The sequence below is a fragment of the Grammomys surdaster genome, unplaced genomic scaffold (assembly GCF_004785775.1).
Source record: "Grammomys surdaster isolate TR1022 unplaced genomic scaffold, NIH_TR_1.0 61, whole genome shotgun sequence".
Lineage (NCBI taxonomy): Eukaryota > Metazoa > Chordata > Mammalia > Rodentia > Muridae > Grammomys > Grammomys surdaster.
The window spans coordinates 18,102,784-18,108,601 of NW_021604563.1; the positions used below are offsets into that span (position 1 = coordinate 18,102,784).

General features: G+C 38.5%; 1 protein-coding gene across 1 annotated transcript in view; it reads left to right on the top strand.

Annotated features, from left to right (window-relative positions):
* Window positions 1-2,454: 2,454 nt before the first annotated feature.
* Window positions 2,455-5,818, top strand: part of Rps6ka6 (ribosomal protein S6 kinase A6) — a 141,232-nt gene continuing 137,868 nt past the window's right edge. Inside the window, exon 1 of the mRNA XM_028780492.1 lies at window positions 2,455-2,608. The gene's annotated coding sequence lies outside the window, so the exon portion shown is untranslated. The remainder of the gene's footprint in view (window positions 2,609-5,818) is intronic.

Sequence of the window (5,818 nt, forward strand, 5' to 3'; positions counted from 1 at the left end):
CCAAAAAGCATAATAATCAAGTTATAGCAGTTTGTATCTTAGAACAAAAAGTACAAATACGTTATGCTGAGCCATTGAGGTAGGGTGGTCTTTGAACTTTCTTTCCTTTTCTGAAGTTTCTTGTTGTCATTCTCTTAGCCCTGCACATCCTTTACTACCATAACTCCCAAACTGTACCCGTCAATATCCTGCTAGCTCTTAAATCCTAACCCAAAGATTAATTTGTCAGTGACCTTTTTTCTGATACACTCAAAGTAGAAATCAACTCTTTCTAGACAGTGTTCTGACACACTGTCTAATCTCTATTACAGCACTAATTACAGGTCTTTGTCTTAGTTGAATATGTCTTTACTCTTAATCATAGTGAACTCTGAGAAAAGATTTCATTTAGGGGTCTTCTGTGCCTTGGTGTAGCTAGCAGATGAGATTTGTTCAACATAACACATATTGAATCTTTCCAAGCCAATATTACCAAGCAACATCGTATCTGAAATGTTGGAGCAAGTTAATAAGGAAACAAAAACAAGTGTTGCATTCATTAGCAATTCAACTTTTAATTGTATTTTTGTCTTGATTTTTGCCTTTTATAATTTCAGACAAAAAGTCATAACAGCTATATGACACTTTTTTTTAAAAAGACAGAGTCTAATGGAGGTCAGAATAGTTGCAAAGTTCTTTTATAGCAGAGAGTCATCTTGAATAGGTAATGATCTCCAAACACCCCACCCCCACCCCAGCAAGTGCTGAGATTACATACTCAGCTTAGTTTTTTGTTTTGAACACGGGACCATTGTTCCACTAAGCTGTATCCTTAGTCCTGTAGAACAGATACTTAAATACTTTCATCAACTTCCTCAGTCATCATCATCTTTCATAACCATAGAACAATTTTTAAAATCATGAAACTACAGCATGGTAGCATCTGATCTAAACGATTTATTCCAACTCCATTAGAGACATTTTAAAAATCTACCAATGGCTACAACTAGGAACTTTTTTTTCTGAGACAGAATCTCACTATGTACCCCTCCCTGTCTGTCCTCAAACTTGCAGGGATCTGCCTGCTCTTTTCCAGAAGTGCTAGGATTAAAGGTTGGTGCCACCAAGCCTGGCAATGAACTTTTTCTTATCTAATATGTAAATTTAAGATCGTATACTACCTAATTGCCTTGGTTTCCTTTCAAGTAAAGTGACATTAAGATCTTCCTTTTACTTTCAGGACCTTGACACTTTTAAAGAGTTTTGATATTTATTTTGTAGAATTTTCTTCATTTTAGGCTTATCATCTCATGAAATAAATGATTTCTATATGTCCTATTATAATTGATGTTAATTTTAATCCTTTGTTTTCTCTGTTCTAAAGTCACTTTTTTCTCTTCATAATTATTTTATAGGCAGATGCTTTGGTCTAGGCATTCTATTTTCATAATGGTTCAGTCACTAGCTTCTTCATATGTGGATGAAATAGTTATTACTGTGGTAGTTTCAAAATAATAATTTTTAGTTACACTCTTTTTTATACCTACTAGCTGAACTTTTACTAATACATACTTTCATTTACTTACTTATTCATTAATTGATTTATACAAAATGTGGTTTGATATTTTTTACAAATTAGTAATATATTTATTTTCAGTCTGGTTTTATAAAAACTATTGGCTACACTTTAAACTAAAATGAGTATTTTTGAGTTGACGTACAAGATTTTCAAATTTTAAATAATGAAAATTACTTATGTTACAGATGTTAATATCAAATGGAGTTGCTGTTGTGTGTGAATTTTTATTTTATATACACAGTAAGTTATAATCCAGCACTATGGTTCTTTATTTTGTTTGGACCAAGTTATAAAAAGAAATTTTTCTCTTCTGGTTTTATTCAGTTCTGTTTACTGACCTAGGAACAGCCTTGTGAAGCTTTTACTCCTAATTGGAGTTTCTCTACTCAAAAAGCAGGAGGCCAATTTTCCCTAAACAACATCAAATCATAAGCACATCTAGCATAATGCCATGTGCCCAGTAGTGTACAAAAAAAATGGTTTTTGTTACTGAAGCAGGTAGCTCTGAAACCTTGACAGAATAAAAGACCAAACTTTGGTTTATTACAAGTAATTTTCCTCTGGGACGTATGTGCAGGCATTATTTCCTTTGCCATTGCACATATTGAGTACTGAATCAAGTTCTTTGCGTTTAAACTTGTCTAGAGGCACTGCACACAGAACAAGGAAGTAAAAAATGCTGGCGTTGCTTCTAGATGAGATTGGATCACTGGTGTTTTTTACTGTGCATTTCTGCCTTGCATGGAAGATACCAAACCCGTTCATCTCAACCCAGGTCCTGATTGAGAACTGATAAGTAGGACATAAGAGAAAACAGAGCTTGGGACTGGGTCATGACCCCTCCTGTTTGTTGGGAGTGAGCATATAAATTGAGAGAACGGTGAACAGACGTTCTCTGCTTGAGCCACTTCGCTCTGGGACTCCAAAGGGCAGAAAACCCACAGTAGCCTCCAGAGCCAGAAAGTCCGGCCTTAGGTGAAAGACCGAAGGTGCTTCTTTCCTGCACAATCTGATCTGACCTCAGAGCTGCAGTTTGAAGTCTCACTTCAGGTAAGTAAGGTTGTTCAGTCTCAGCGGGATATATTTTTACTTTAGTTTAAAAATATATCTATTTGGAATGCATTTAACAGGTTCTGGATTACTTAGAAAATAGGAAGTTTTTGCAATATGGTAGACCAAGATTTTGGGGGAGGGGGTGTTGAAACTTAAAATATGATATATTGTTTTACAAACGGTAGTAATAAATTATTTGCTTTAGCAAGTATAATAAAAATAACCACGTGTGCAACTTGCCTGGGTGCCTCTCAGAGACTTGGAAAGTCTCACCTGTGCGAGTCTGGACCCCTGAAGTTTCACACGGCTCCGGGCGGATCAATCACATGGACTCTGAGAACAGTCTGTCCTAGGGATCCTATAGTGTCTCTCCTATCCTATAAGTCTATACAGCTTTCATTGCTCCAGTTAGAACCAGATCTGGGGGTACAGAGTATATAGATGAAGCTGTGCGTTTAGTTGGACTAGTGAAGGCCCTGGATGACTTTTCTAACGCCCGATTCTCCCGTAGAAGCCGTAAAGCAAAAGCCGCTGAACAAAAAGAAGTGGAGGGAAAGAAAGGTAGATAAGGCAGTGGCGTATTCTATTTAAGGTGTATTCTATTTAAGAGTGAACTATTAGCAATGTGACAATTTAACTGAAATGGTAACATCAACACTGGTAAACTTTAGCTCTGCCTAAATCATATTTTTCTGCCTTTATAAAATTGAAATTTTGTATTCTTCTGAAACAGCTGCTGTTACAAATCTGTTATGGTTTTCAGGAATAATTCTAAATGCTAGGGTACAAATTCTATTCTTTTTTTAACAGATTGTTAGTATTTAGCAGTTACTCACAGGAAATACAAAATAACAGGGAACAGCATCATTTCACTTGATCTGAAAGCTGCAAAGAGCTCAAGGGGAAAGAAATGATGAGAATTTCAGTAGCTTGGTAAAAACATAAAAGAACTTTCTTATAGAGTCAGATTCTATCTGCTTGGAGGATACAGGCTGATAGACTTGAGACGCCACTAAATTAAAAGAACAGTGTTCCTCACCCGGAAGCCAGGCAGGAGATAGGTAGCTGGATTCTACCGACATACCCTCAAGGCACATCGGAGCACAGAATTTGTACAAAAAGATTCTCAAATGGAGAAGTCCCTTGGAATAGTTGCATTAAAAAACCCAACTAACAAGGCTCACTGGTGGGATTCGAATGTATACTGGTGGGATGCCCTCATTTGCCGCATACATTTTAAACAAATGTCTTGGGTGACTTTCCTGTGAATGAGATTGTGACAATGATTTGAAAGGCACTAATTTATGCTATTGACTACTCTAGGATGGGCCTGGGGACTAAAGCCTACAAGGTGTTAAGGCAGTTTAACCCATTGATTGTTAACCCTGGAGCCACACTGGCCTGCGTTCCAGTCCTGTATCACTTCCTGTATCGTTACCTCTTTGCTCCACTTTCCTTATCTTCGCAGTAGAAAGAAAGGTTTGGGAGTTTTCCTTAGTGAGAAGTCGCCGCGGTCGGTCGCAGTGGTCTCAACAGTCGCCGTGAAGCTCTCAACAGAGCAGGCAGAGCGTTTCTTTTAGAGCCTCACACAGGTAATATTGTTTTCTTGTTATTTCTTGTTGCTGTTGTTATAATTGTTTACTCTCTGCTTTGCTGGTAGGGTGATTATAATACAGGTAAAGTGAGAGCAATGAGCTCCCCTCCACTGTCTTTCTGTGAACTCAGAAAACTGGTGTAATTGGAATAATGAAATGCCAAATTTGTTTTATTACTGATTTTGATGTAGGGTATGGTGTAGCAGAGGCTACACTAGCCACTATACCGAGGCTGGACTAGAATTGATCCGTCCGCTTCCACGGAGCACGTGCGTGTGCTGGAATTACAGGCTTGAACTCACGTTCCGGACTCCGTATGAATTTCTTAGTTTCGAATCCCGGGACTTGGAATCCCAGGAGGCAGGAGAAAAGATTAACAAATGTTTAGATCCAGCCTGGGCTACATACTGAAAACTGTCTCAACAACAAACAAACAAACAAAACCCTCCAGAAACAGCAATGCAATCTTATGTCGCGGTAGAAGTACATGCCTGTAATTCTGAAACTTGATTCAAAGCCAGAGTTGACTATACAGTTTCAGACCATCCAGGGCGCTCGCTCTCTCTCTCTCTCTCTCTCTCTCTCTCTCTCTCTCTCTCTCTCTCGTACAGTTCTGAAAATCGAAAGATTTTTAAGTAGATTTTTAAGTTGTTTAATTTTATTTTGAAGTTACAATTGTTAGCTTCCTTTCAAATCACTGCCAAGACCAGAGATAAATTTGTAGAAGGAAAGGGTTTATTGCTTTGCTCAGTTCTTTTATTTAAAACTGGATATTTTATGTATTTACATTTCAAATATTATCCCCTTTCCAGGTTTCCCCTCTGGAACCCCCCTATCTCATGACCCCTCCCTCCTGCCTCTAGAGGGTGCTTCCACACCCACCTACTCCCGCCTCAGCATTCCCCTACACTGGGGAATTGACCTCAGTTCTTGTTTCACATACAAAATCTAACCTCATTTTGGGAGAGCATGTTAGCAGATATTGATACTCTTTTATAGTCTCAAAGCCTATTTGTTGACATATGCATTCCACTGGCCTGGTTTATTGTCACTATGGCCTGAATCCGGACAGTGAAAAGCTTGTGCTGTACAAATCCATCTGACAACTATGTCAGTTATAACAGGAACTGCAATTCCCAAATCTCAGGGGAAGTCACGCCTTGCAGAATGACTAAGGCAAGGACAAAGACGCAGACAGCCTTGGGTTGCCTAGCAAAATAGCAATTTGAACAGTGACTCACACATGATAGCAAGGGATGGGGAAAATGAAAATCACTGATGTATTTTCTTATGTTTAGAGTTCCATTTAAATGGAAGCAATTTGAAAACAAATGAAATGGTTGAGTGTAAGTCTCCTTGACTTTCTTTTTTTAAAGAATTATTTATTTTACGTATACGAATGGTCTATCTGTGTGTACCCTTACACGCCAGAAGAGGACATCTGATCACATTACAGGTGGTTGTGAGCCACCATGTGGTTGCTGGGAATTGAACACAAGACACCTGGAAGAGCAGCCAGTTCTCTTAACCGTAGAGACATCTCACCAGCGCCCCCTCTTGACTCTCCTCTCTCTCTCTCTCTCTCTCTCTCTCTCTCTCTCTCTCTCTCTCT